This window comes from Indicator indicator, chromosome 1 (assembly GCF_027791375.1).
Source record: "Indicator indicator isolate 239-I01 chromosome 1, UM_Iind_1.1, whole genome shotgun sequence".
NCBI classification, from domain to species: domain Eukaryota; kingdom Metazoa; phylum Chordata; class Aves; order Piciformes; family Indicatoridae; genus Indicator; species Indicator indicator.
Genome location: NC_072010.1, coordinates 43043822 through 43058159, shown reverse-complemented (window position 1 = coordinate 43058159; position 14338 = coordinate 43043822). Strand labels below are relative to the sequence as shown.

The following is a 14338-nucleotide window of genomic DNA, read 5'->3' as shown; positions in this document are numbered from 1 at the left end:
TGTCACTTTCATTTTCTGTTATAGATTCTGGTAGTCTGGTGCTCTGTTTTGTAGTGTAAACATGAATAACTCATAACTCAGAGTTAATAGCTCAGAACTTCCTTCTGAATGGTTATTACATTTTAATGCATAATAGATTATCTTTCTTAAGCAAGCTGTTGTGCACAATGTGCATTAACATGAAAGAATATGAAAATTATAAAATAAAGTGATTAAAAGAGAGGAAATTACAATATTAGTAATATGAATTTGTCTCCTTTTAGAAGCACAGAATCATGAAATACTGTTTTCTATTGTTTAAATTAGCATTATTTTATAATGAGGTTTCTATTGAGTGATTTTTAGCTTCAGTTTTAAGTGGATAGCCCATACCTTGCAGTTTTAATCCTCTCTAAATACCCCATATTAATTTAATCGTAAGTTGCTGTTTGCTTTGATATATTTATTTTATGATGTAATAACTTTACCATCTTGATAGGAAACAGAAGCTGCAACTAAACATAATTCAAGTGTAAAAATGCTCTTTTTGTCAGACCTTCTTCATTTACATATTACTCTGCACATTCAAAGGGTGTTGCCTGCTCACTTCGGTTGTGGTTTTGCTGTTCATGAATGTTCATCATCCAGAGGGTTTAAAGCTAGGGATCCATGAAATGAGAAAGTTTTAAGTAGTTTACATCAAGCATAAGAATGATACAATCTGACTACTAGATATGAGTGTAAAATGAATGGCACAGGAATATCAGGGACAAAATAAAGAATATCTTGGCACAGAATAACTAAAGAACTTAGTGGCAACTTTAAATGATTTTGTGAAAGGAAGGTAATAGGAAGTGGATATGAAAGGAAAGTGAGGGACAGTGCTGTTTCCCTGGGAACAAAATTGTGGAAATATGTAAGTACTGTGTGGTTCCTTTGTCTCTGTTTTCACTAAAGATCAGGTGCAAACACACAGTACAGTTAATATCAACAACAAAAGAGCATATTAGTATAGATTAGGAAAAGAAAGAGATGCAGAAGGATGCAAGAGGATACCTAAACATCAGTATGAATCACAGAATCACAGAATACCAGTTTGGAAGGATCATCTGGTCCAACGTTTTTAGGTAATAGTATAGTTTAAATGAGATGGCCGAGCACCCTGTCAAGCTGAGTCTTAAAACTGTTCAATGTAGGGCAGCCCACTACTTCCCTTGGGAGATTATTCCAGTGTTTAACTTTCTCAAAGTTTAATGGTTATCTCTGATAACTTTAGAGACTAGATGACATAATGAAAAATTAGAAAGAGTGAGCTGCTTTATACTTCTTGATTTTCATTCTGTGTATTATATGAGGGAGAAAGTTTGGAGGTTTCATCTTGGTGTTAGGTAAATGAGGACCAGACTTCTCAAAAGGATGAAAAGGGAACTCCACAGATAGTATAATCCCAGTGTTTTCTAATTTGCCTCATGTGAATTTGCAATGTTCTTTTATTTAAAGTGTCACATAAAGCCAAAACTTCCTAAAAAATGGGCAACATTATGGGCTACCAAAATGTCACCTTGAAGAATTAGAAACTTAAAGTGGCAACAAAGGTCTCTAATTTCTGTCACTTGCAGTGATAATACAAAATTATCCTTTTATTTCTAACCCATTTTGAGGAACAAGTAAGACTTTAAACATGTTTATACTTATGATAAGGAAATTTCTCAAATACTTGCTCACAAGATAAGAATGATGACATTCAGGAAACATGAGTCCATTTTGCATGCTAAAAGAGAACATGTATTGGATGCCATGGACTGTTGGGGTTTTGATTACTCTACACTTCTGTTCCACCAGGTTCTTTGTCCTGACTTGTGGTTTATCCTGATTTATTCTCAGCTTGTGCCATTACCTTTTGAAATTCTTGTTAGATTCCTTTTTACTAATTTCCTTTTCTCTGCAACCTATGTTGTATCAAACTACAGGTATGCTAGTGAAGTAAACAATGTTAGAGCACATCTGAAGGCATTGAAACACAATTCTCTGTATTGACCCTGGCAGTTTTACCCAAATGCAGCGAGCAATCTCTAACAAATATTGGGTATAGCTTAGATAGGCAGGCTTGCCATTAATGTGGCCATCCTTGCAACCCTGTACAAGAGCATTCAAGAGTGCTATGGACAGTTCAGCAATACCTCACAGGTTATCAGGGAATTCCTATAACAATGGTCCCAAACTGACTCAATTTATTAAAATTTAACAGAGTCTTTGCTCTTCAGTAAATCATTCCATATTCCCATGTTTGCTGGATCAAGCCCTGTACCCTCAAATGGGGATCTCATGATATATCTAACTTCATGGTTTCTTGTCTCTTTTATTGCCCTCTAACTCCCTATTTACCATCAGTCTAGTTCATGTCCTCTTTTCCTTTGAGTCAACTCACTTCTTTGTGCTGCATGGATATGGGGATAGGGAACACTGGTATGTCAGTGAAATAGCCACTGTTCTGATACCCATCAGCCAACAGAAATTCCTGTTCATCCTTTTAATCTGTAATTTGGAACATGAATAGTCTAAACAGAAACTCTGGAGAATTCAGCTGCCAAATTCAGATTACTGACTACATAGTATGTGAAAAGATTTCAGCAGCTCATGTATATGGCCAGTTTAGCTCTTATTCTTTTACCGTAGGAACAGCAAACCATTTTGAAATGGGTAGTTATTTACTCTTATTCTATTTCCTTTTTCCTCTCACTATCTTCTTAGCTCAAGGAGACTAAAAAAAAATATTTCACATATACTTGCTGCTGTTAGAGAGAACTTTCTCCCTGGGGACGAACATTTCAGGAAAATACAGACGAATGTAGGCTTGTTTGCATAAACTCAGAAGTTAAGAATATTGTACTGCAAATTTGTAGAAGTAATTTAATAAATGGAACCATTTCTACATTATATTAACTATAATTCAGTCAAGTTTATATTTTTTAGAATGTAGTGAAAGTATTTCATTTTTACAATGAATAATACCCATTATATAGTAGTTCAAGAAGGGTAAACAATGCCCAGCTATGAAAAGCATTATTATAGCTAAATGTAACTTGTACTGATACCAAACCCTTCAGTTCTAGCAATCAAGTCAAATAGTGTTGCAAAATATCACAATTAAAGTTCAGTGAAGGGGATGTTTTGTACATTAGAGACCTGAAGATGGATTTTTGTCTGAAAAGAGAGTTGTTAAAATCTGCTATATCCATCAGTACTTTAAAAGGAAATAGTATTTTTTTGGTATCTAGTTACATGTTTCTTTGTATACCTTATTTGGTTTTGTTTTCATCCCCAATTAATTAATTTTTTTTGTTGTAACAATTTAAATCAGAACAAACTGGGTCAAACAAAACCAGTGAGTTAACCTGTCTATTTTCCCAATACAGAAGTGAGGGAAAAGTAATACACAAAACCTCAGGATTGAGACAAAGAGGGGGAAAAAAGGAGGTAAGAATAGAGTTTACTGAGCAACATCAGTTAATCATAGTACAAAATGCATAATTACCTTAGGCTATTTGCAGAAAAAGCATGGCACAAAGCAACAGCAAGCAGATGCAAGCAAGCCAAAAGCCCAAGCCATAAAACTACTCCCCCATCCCTCCTTCTTTCACTGTCATTCCAGCAGAAAAAAGCAACACCCAAAAAACCTGGAACCCAAAAGCAGCAACCAGAACAGGAAGCCTCTCATGTTGCAATCTGAACTTCAAGCCCCATAATACTTTGTCATTTTGGAAACTGGCATGACTGCAGCATGGTATGAGTAACAGCAGCAGATTTAGTTCAACCCATGACACCTGTGCTTCCAGAAACACTGACATGCTTCTGAAATGACGTTATTTTTCGTGTCAGAATTTCCAAAGCCACCGTTCAATGCCATTTCCTCTAAAATGTTGAAGTAGGTGATAATGTTGTCCCAGTTTGTTCAAAACCATGAAATTATATTTTCTGCTCTTTAAAATAATGAAAAAATGTTTTTTTCTGTTGTCCCTTTCTAAACATATTTTGTAACTGTAGGTTCACAATACTCTGTTAGGTTATATCATAAATGCAGTAATAATACCAGTAATAACACCAGTAATAATACCTGATAGTCAATATTTAGTAGTAGGCATAATTTGGTAGGTATGTCCTCCTGTCTTCCAGCTGTATGGAACAGAATTTCATCTGCCTTGGTAGATGGTGATCAGATACAAATTTGTCTAATCCTTTTGAAGGCATATATGGTTTTAGTCTCTACAGCATGCTGTGGTAGTGAGTTTGTAAAATACATATTTTCCTTTGGTATTTCCAAATTTGCTGTCTGATCTTTTTGTTTGTTTTCTCGTAGTTTCTACTTATATGAGAAATAGTAAATTCACATATTTACAGATTGCATCAGGTTGGAAGGGACTTTCAAAATTCCTTTTGTCCAACTCCCCTACAGTGAGCAGGAACACCTCCAAATAGATCAGGCTGCCCAGCCTGTTCCAGTATTTTACTATTCCCATTGTAAAGAACTTCCTCCCTATGTCTAAACTAAATCTTCCCTGCTTCTGTTTAAAACCACTGCACCTTCTCATTGCTTACAAGCCCTTCTAAATAGTCCTTCTCCAGCCTTCTTGTAGGTTGCCTTCATATATTGAAATGTAGCTATAGGGTCTCCTCTCTTCTCCAGGCTGAATGAACAGCCCCAATTCTTTCATCCTGTCTTCATAGGAGAGCTGCTCCAGCCCTCTGATCATCTTTGTGGCCCTCCTCTGGACCTGTTCCAGCAGGTCTGTGTCCTTGTGCTGGGGGGGCCCAGAGCTGGAAACTACTGCAGATAAGATTTCACAAGGGCAGAATCACCTCTCTTGATCTGTTGACCATGCTTCTTTTGATGCAGCCTAGGTGGTGATCACAATAAATGAGGAAGTGATCAGTGACATGCTACACCACTTAGACTTACACAAATCTACACCCAAGGGTGCTGAAGGAGCTGGCAGACGTGCTCACTAAGATACTTCCCATCATTTCTGTCTACAGCTACCTGAAAGGATATTGTAGAGAGGTTGGTGCTGGTCTCTTCTCCCAGGTAATTAGTGATGGAACAAGAGGGAATGACCTCAAGCTGCAACTGGATCGGTTTACAGTGGACATTAGGAAAAACTTTTTCACAGAAAGAGTGGTCAGGAATGGGCTGTCCAGGGAGGTGATTGAATCACCAACTCTGTATGTGTTTAAAAGTCATTTGGATGTGGTGTTTGGGGATATTGTTTAAGGGTGAACCTTGTAGAGTAGGTTTATCAGTTGGACTTGGTGATCCTGAGGGTCTTTTCCAACCTGAATGTTTCTGTGATTATGGACTGCAAGTGTGTATTGTTGACTCAACATGTCCAGCTTCTCATCCACCAGTACCCCCAACTCTTTTTCTGCAAGACTGCTCTCAAATTTCATCATCACCCAGTCTATATCGATGTTGAAAGACTGCCCTGACCTAGGTGCAAGACCTTGCATTTTGCCTTGTGAAACCTCTTGAGATTCTCCTCCGCCCACTTCTCCAGCCTGTCCATGTCTCTCTGGATGGCATCCCTTTTCTGAGTCTTATCAGCTGCACTACTTAACTTTCTATCATATGCAGAGTTGCTGAGGGTACACTCAATCTCGCTGTCAATATCACTGATGAAGATATTGAACAGCACTAGTCCCAATACAGAGTCTTAAGAGATGCGACTTGTCATTCCTTTTCACTTTATTTGAAATAAATCCTTAGTTTATCTCTTTCTACTATATACTATAAACCTTCATTTAGCAGATTACTTACTAGTATCATTAACAGCCTATATCAGAAAAAACTATGCAACCTAGAGTAAAGTTAATTTATTACAAAATCAATATTTATTATAACCATGTAAAATCTAATTTTAACTTCCTTTAGTATAATTGATCTTAGCCTCGGCCAGCATGTAGAAGTTGGTCACTGAATTTAATTTAGAAAGAACAAAGAAACAAATAAAAAGACCAACCAAAGAAAGTGTTGCCTCTTTGACAACTGTATAAAGTCATGATATTACTTACTGTGCAAAGGAAAATGAACATTTTAAACTGTAATCAACTTCAGAAAATTCTATGAGAAGTTAGCCTATTAAATAAATCCACTTATATTTGTTGAGCCTATATATGTAAGTAACGTTGGACAAATAAGTAAGGTACAATGTCTGGCTTTTTTTGCTTGCTTCACTTTTTAAGGTTTTGGGTTTGTTTGGTTGATTTTTTTTTTTTTTTAATAAATGCTTTGACTTTTTTACCTTTTTTTTTTCCTCCCTGAGAAACATAAGAACATACTACTCTGTTAAACAAAGGAGTCACAGTACTTAATTGTATTATGAAAGGTTTTATACAATGGTAAATTGCCCTCTCTGTATCTCCTCAGTGGGCAGATGACAGAGTCATGATACACTGTTAAGCTGGACTGTGTTCACTCATGTGCAAGGAAATAGACTTCTAAATAATTGGCAAAGAGAATTACATGGCGACCAGCAGAGCATCAGATTCTGTGCAGCCTTGGTATGAGCTGTTCCTAAGTGAAGGCAGCCATCTGTCTAAAGAAGACACGAAGACAGAAAATTAGACTGCCAAAAATACAGATTTAAAGGTATTAAAAGGTGCTAAAATTTCTGTGAAGATTCAACATGACTAATTCTAAAGTTAATTTGATAGATGCACCTATAAATCGCAATAGGGTTAAAGCTGGAAAATTGAGTTATGTTAAAATACATACAATAAAATTTATGTCAGCTAGGCATTGGCATTCTTTTGGAAGTGTTTTTTTAATATATATATAAGGATTATAACTGAAGAACTTATGTTTGTAAGCAAATTAATAAAGTAGTGGCTGTATATTGTTTTACCTGAAATAAGCACAAAATTTTCTAATTACATAAGCTAAACTATAATGCAATTACAAGTTGAATAATTCAAATTACATATGATGTAGCTTTATTATTATAACGGTGTTACAAAATTATGTGCTTCATGTAGCTTGCATAGTCACAAGGGTAAACCACAAATGTGGGGTTTTAGTTTGTTTTGGTTTTTTTGTGAAGGATATATTTGGCTGGTAAAAAAAATATGCATCATCAACAATATAAGGTACAGGTTCAGTCTATCCAGAACTTTGCTGGACTTGATTGGTGATATAGATTATGATCAAATTTATAAACTGGAAATCTGATAAAATATGAATATGATTTATTAGATATCAAAGTTATTTTTCTGAGCTGATTTGATCCAAGTTCATTTGCCCGGTCGATGATAGGTTGATTACACACGATAGGATGCTAATGAGCAATGGAATAACAGTCTAGAAAAATCAGAAACTTGCAATACAGAGGAACAAACTGGAAACTTCGACAATGCGAAAACAAACAGCAATACGACCTCGGGAGGCAGGACAGACCCCTTCGGCCTCGCTGCGGAGTTAAGCCACAGAGAAACAGTCTGTGAACTTTAGAACTAACCAAGTAAATTAGCTTTAGTTACTCACGAACTGCTGAGCTTCTAGTCACCAAAACCTTTGCCAAATGAAGAGATACAGAGAGCTGCAATTTGTAATCCAAAGGGCAGGGATAATCCAAAAACAAATCCCAAAATTGGAAGAAGTGAGGGAGAGAAAGAGAGCACGCTGCTGTGGTATGGCCTGGGCCCCAACACGCTGCTACTAGGACAACAGCAGGTAATCGCCCTGAAGACAAGTATGAAGTGGGTGCTTGTCGCCACCTCGAATCCCGCTAACGAACAGGGTGTGGGCTCTCGAATCATCCCCTATAAATTCCCCTTTTGAAAACTGAACGGCCCAATGGCTGATTACCTATTCAAATATAGCCCATCAGTTCAAAATGCTGTATGGCAGGCAAACTGTACACATCTTCTCTAGTAGCCTCCGACACGTGCAGTTGTCTATGCGAAACGTGAGGCACGGGGTCCAGCTTCCACCCCCCTGCCCCCAGGCAGCCTCAGCGGCACCTGCCTATTGGCTCCTCGACCTCAAACCTGGACCCTGCAATGGGGAGGGAGGAGAAAGGGCAGTGGCCAAACAGTTTAGCTGGGTCATTAATGCCTTTTCTAGGACAATTGGTTTATTTGAAAGGATGTCTCTTCTGTGATAGAACTGTAATTTAAGAGGAAACAAAGCTCCCTCCTGTACATGTCAGTTAAATGTTTTATGTTAGCCAGCTGAGGAACTCTTAAGCCCACACTTGTGTGTAATGGCTGTGCAAAAAGTGCGTTTCATTTCTCAAGCAGCAAGACAGTTGGTAGCAGAAAATGCAGGACTGAGATCCTAGTACCCTGGGGTACAAGGATATGTATTTTTTAATCTTTTTATAAAGAATTTAAGATAAACATTAATACAGAAGAGTATTTATGTACCTCATTTTCTTAAGTAATGCTGCGCTCTTCATCTTAAAACTTGTGTTTTCATTATTGGAAATTACACATAAATGTTTTAGGTAGAATTGGGACTAGAAATTAAGCTTCTGGTATTTTGCTGCCATTGGTGACTCTAGGAGCCTTTGAAGTTACAATAGAGCTGTGAAGTTACTATAGATTTCCTCATACTGCATCAGGCTACCTAATTAGTATGCATTTCCAACAGTGATCAGAAGAATAGGCTGGTGCTTTCATACCATTAATGAAACTGGGAAAGCAAAAATCAGTTATGTAATAGAAAACAAAAATCCCTTGATTTATTTATGCACATCTGGAAAAAAATAGAGCATGGCTCATATAGAAGAAGTTCAGGCCCTATTGTATGTTTTTAATTAGATTTATTTGAGAGATTTTTTAATTAAAGTACTGTCAAGTGTCTGTCAATGTTATATCTAATAACACATGCATGGCAGACAGAAGGGATGTAGCAAGAAAGAAACAGCCTTAAAGTACAAGGAGCTTTAGGTTCCTTCAGAACAAAAGCTTTATTAGTTAAGTATCTTAGGGAGGTTTGGGTTTAGATCTTGGTTTGGATTTTTTCTTTTAAAATTGTATTTGTTTTGCTGAAACTCAGTTGTCTATATGAATAAAAATTGTGAATGATTCCTAGCATGGTTTTGTCTATGTTTAGTGTATAACTGAGGCCATTTCATTCCAGTTAGCCGCAGTGCTAGAGGGAAGACCCAGACAAGTTTATCTTAATAGATAGAATATAAGGCTATATGTAAATTATTAAAGCCATCTGCTCAGACAAATAATCCTAGATTCTGAGGTGATGACAGCCTCTTTACAGTGTTTTCAGAGGCTATCTCCTCTAAGAGATAGTGATCATACTGAAATCTGAAGTGATTCTTGATACTTTGCATATCATGAAGGTCTTTGCCCCCACCTCTATGACATGTTAAGTAATCTCAAGTTCTTGTTTTGTGGTGTCATGTGAGAGACCCCTGTGAATATGAACTGTTTCTGTCTAGTACTTTTTGCAGGAGACTATGACCTGCTGCTGTCTCACTACATTTGCTCTACCATGTACTTGATAGTTGATTTTGCACTTTAGAGAATAAGCCCTTGTGAATTCCCATTTACTTCAGATTGTCCAGGAATTCTATGATATAGAGTGGTAAAATGACACATTAAGGTAATTGAATTGACCTGGGAAGACTTTGTTAGCTATCATGTAATGGAGAGTACAGAAATACCATCAGAAGTTTTACCACATGGTGGTAGAGCTTGAATTAACTTAACTTCTGGATATAGAAGATCCCCTGTGAAATTCTGTTCTGGGAGCAGATACTTGTAATAAACTCTGAAGAGGGGGTTGCAATTATCCACAGAAGCCTTGTTTATCAGCATCACTGCAATTTAGGAAGTGGAAAGGTGATAGATTTTGCAGATCTCATGATCTGCAAAAATATCATTTAGATTACCTGCCCAGGAATATATTGCCTCAGAACTGGAGCAATTGCTGGAGCAATTGACAAGATTCATGTTGTCCCTCAGTAAGTTCTTATTTATGCATCAGCAAAGCCATAGTGCAACGTAAAGGATTTTTCCTGGATTGAATTACCAACTATACTGGCCACTGGTACAATGCAAATAATAATTCGGGTCTTTGGGGAAGATCGTGATGGACATGATTGGCTTAACCAACTGCTCAGATTGACTGCTTCCTTAATTTATTTATTTTTTTAATTTTCTGAGCAATTCTTGCTCTGAGTATCGTAGGTCCGTCTGGAGCAGATGTTTTCCATTCCTGTCACTGAGACACTAACTGAATTCTTACTCAGTTCTAGAGCTGTACAATAAAATGAACTGTTACTGTTTCTGCTTTTATACAGGATAGTCCATTAAGGGACAGGATTTGCAATTATGTATTTAGGAACCAGCTGTTTTCTCATTTTCTTTGGTGCAGTATATGAAAATTGCTTGAGAAAGAGCTCTCAGCTCTGGATTTTATATCCATAAATCTTGAGTATTCAGAATAGTCAAGACTGTTATGAGAAAATAGCCAGTGACTGTATCTGCTTGTACTCTGGTACTGAGTATTGGTACTCAGTACTCTGGTACTACTGAGAAGTAAGAAAAAATTCGGGCAGACTCAGGGAAGCAGTGAATGTGGGGAACAATTAATTACAAGGTGCATCTTTAAAGGATTTTAAAGCTGCTAGGTTCAAATTCTCCATCTCTGAAGAGAGAATAAGCCAAGCACTGAACATTAATACAAGGCATGCCTGAAAAGTGAGAGGGCTCCTTTGAATGGAGTGCCATCCCTTTGTATTTTCATCTGGTGCATGCTGGTGCATGACATGTGTTGCCTAAACAGCATCAGTGAAGTGAGCAGATGCTGTAATATTGTCTGCCCCTTTAATGTGCTGCTTTCTGGTTTTCCTGCAGTGGAGAAACACACTCGTATCCACACTGCAGGGCTCAGCTGCCTATCTGTGTATCCACAGGTCCAAAAGAAAGCAAAAAAATCAAGAAAATCACAATGGCAGTTTGTTAAAGAGAGGTCCTTACTTTTCACATGCTTCTCTGCAGGGAAAGACATTGTAAAACCTACCTTCATTCTGTTTCTATTCTGTGCTCATCACAGTGACTGTACTGAAATGCACCCACAAAACAAGCTACAGCTGTAGTATTCACTTTTCCCAGCACTGCAATCCAGCCCAAAGCAAAGCAGATTTCATTAGGCTGTAAGGTGGACACATAAGCAAAAATTTTTTCTGGCAATAGATGCCTCCATCTTTGCTACTTTTCGCACTTCTAAGTGAGGATTTGAATTGCTCTGTGCTGCCGTAACACAAGCTGTCAAATCATTGCCTGAGAATTTGAGAAATTTATTCTGGCAGAGGTGAGTATTCCTGATTCTGAGGTAGCTTTAGATGCTGAGAATAAAGTATTGCTTCTCCAAACCTAAAAGCTGAACTTCTTTGTCCTCAAGATATTGGCCATTTGTCTTTGTTGGTGGGTTTGTGGGTTTTGTTTGTTTGTGTTTTGTTTTTTTATTTCTTGTTTTCTTCCCAGAGGTCAGGGCTTGACTGCGTTCATTATAATAGAAAGGCTGTATCTCAATGAGATACAGATACTCAAAAGAGTTTATTTTGTGATCTTGAAAAGGACATCTGAGGGACAGGGTCATTTTGGTTAGTTCTGGATATGTGGGCAGTGCACTGGAGGCACTCGCCTTCATACCATGATAGAAAGTTGTCATTGGAATAGAATCTCCCTGAAATGTACCTGGTATTCAGTACAGATTTTTGGAACAATGCTTCTTCCCCCTCCTCTGTGTGGTTTGCTTTTGTTTACAAAAGGAAGTGCCTGGAGTGGTTTTCAATGTGTGCAGCATGATTAGTAGGACCTACAGTCTGGAAGCAAACCTACTGACTAAAAAGAATTAAGGGAAATCAGGGCCTTAAATATGAAATAAGCTTTTGAGAATACTTCTTGCCATCTTCTACACTATTTGGAGTATTTCCAACAGCAAGATTTATGGCCTTGGAAATGTAGTTAGTAAATCCTGTTTATATTTATATATATTTTGAGGTAACCTTTCTCTTGCAGTTTTTTTCTTTGAGTGTTTCAACCTATAAATTTGTATTTATTTATATATGAGAGTAGGCTTAAAATGTTAAAATATTGCTCCTGGGGATTCTCTCTCTCCCTGTTATTCCTCCCAGTTCGCTTAAAATAGTTAAAATTGTTGTATTTGCCTAAATACTGTACATTCACACTGTAAATATATATTCCAACTGTACACCAGAACCTATTTGATACATTTTGGCAATTTTTTGTATTAATAAAAAGTTAATAATACTTCTATTAATTGTCATAGTTGCCATATCTTAATTATAAATTCATAAATTCATAACAGACACATGGTTGGCAGTTGCTTCATAAAGAGAAAGTCACTCATTACAAAGCTGATCCTTACAACTAGCAGACAAATTTTCTTTAAAAACATGACATTTGTGTTATACATGTCTTTCTTTGAGCAGACAGAAAGCTACTTTAACCCCCCAAAAGAGTAAAATAAAAACTCTCCACAGAATTGGAAATTTAAATGGAAATACTATTCACAAATATATATACAAAATACACAAACTCATATTCAGCCTTGGCCCAGTAGTATGTGTGCGAGTGAGCAGAGCTTGATAGTAGCAATAGCAAGAAGCTTAGTAGCAAGAGCTTAAGCACAAAGCATGGTAGCAAAGAGTGACTTGTTTACAATTTGGGGTATACTTATACATTACTTGAGACTTGAATTTGGACCAATAGTCAACCTTCATGAGGCCTTTTCAGCCTATGACCAAACATATAGCTAGAATTATGCCTGAACTTGGAAGGAGCATGGGCTCAGCATGAGCATCCCATACAGGGGGCTCATGGTGGTGTTTACCCCAAAGAAGGCAGGTTGGGTTGTTTACAGTGTCTGACTGGCACCTTGGCCTTTGTCTTCCCAGCTCTGGGCTGAGTATCCACTCCAGAAAGGAGGGGGACTGGGGAGGGCTTGACCAAAGCATGTTGGGACAAGTTTTGGCAAGATCTGGGGCATAATTCTGGGCGTAGGATGCCGTCACGACAAGCCTTCCTACCCAATTTGGTGTCATCTGCAAACGTACCGAGGGCATACTCAATCCCCTCATCCATATTGTTGATAAAGATGTTAAACAGTAATGGCCTCAATACTGAGTTCTGGGGAACACCACTTGGGGCTGGCCGCCAACTGAATTTAACTCTGTTCACTATCCCTCTTTGGGCCTGGCCAGCCAGCCAGTTTTTTACCTAGTGAAGTGTCCAACCTTCCAAGCTGTGAGCAGCCAGTCTCCAGGAGAATGCTGTGGGAAACACTGCCAACGGCTTTACTAAAGTCCAGGTAAACAACATCCACTGCCTTTCCCTCATTCCCTAACAGGTCACCTTGTTGTAGAAGGAGATCAGATGAGAGCTTGTACCCATAACTTTAAGTGATTCATCTACTATGCAAAATTTGAATAAGTATTATCTTGATACCATTTACTGCCTTTATATTAAAAAATGGAAACTTGATAGAGAAACTGCTTTCCTATAACTTTGCCTTTGCAAATAACTGTGCTGATTCTTGTGATACACACTGAACTTATTAACATCATGCAAATGTGCTGAAAGATGCAGTGATTCCCTGTACATAAAAACAGTTTCATATTTGGTATTGAGGTAATAAAATTTATGTATTCATTATAAGAATGCATCATAAAGACAGGCATTTTAATTTCTCCATAAGCAATGTGCATAAAATTTGTCACAACTAGAACTATAATTTAGAATAACAATTAGACTCCATTAAGGTTCTTTAGATTTTTTTCATATGTATTTTTCATCCTTATTAATGTAATACAAAATGAGATTTTTAAGCTTTGGTTAATTTGTTTTGTTCAAATTGAAGTACTTGGGCAAGCTTTTATTACATAAAAATATGTGGGGGATGTGAATTGAAGAAGCAGTAATATTAATGCCTCCTTGAATGTCCTATTAAACATTTTAAAATAGATACTTGGACCTTCTAATTACAGTATAAAACTGTCTGAAGAGTTGACATTATGTATACTGAGCCTCTTAATAACCTTTATTTTTTTTCAAACTCTGACCATGCTAAACACTTGATATTGCAGAGAAATTTGCATTGAAATGTCATAGTAGCCTTCTGAAAAAGCTGACCCAATTTACAAGTGTCTTGCTGTTTACAAATGAAGATATTTAATAAGATTCACAAAGCTTTTAGATGTATTAGATACTTATCATTGCATTTAATGCTTTGTGAAAACAGGTTCCCTGTCTTAATTCGTACCATTTTTTGATGGAAAAGAGAAAGGAAAGAAAAAAAAAAGGCACGATTAGGTAGTAC

At 37.2% G+C, this 14338-nt stretch overlaps 1 protein-coding gene across 2 annotated transcripts in view; it reads left to right on the top strand.

Moving 5' to 3' along the window:
- KLHL1 (kelch like family member 1) overlaps positions 1–14338 on the top strand; it is a 223834-nt gene that overhangs the window by 77564 nt on the left and 131932 nt on the right. The window lies entirely within an intron of this gene.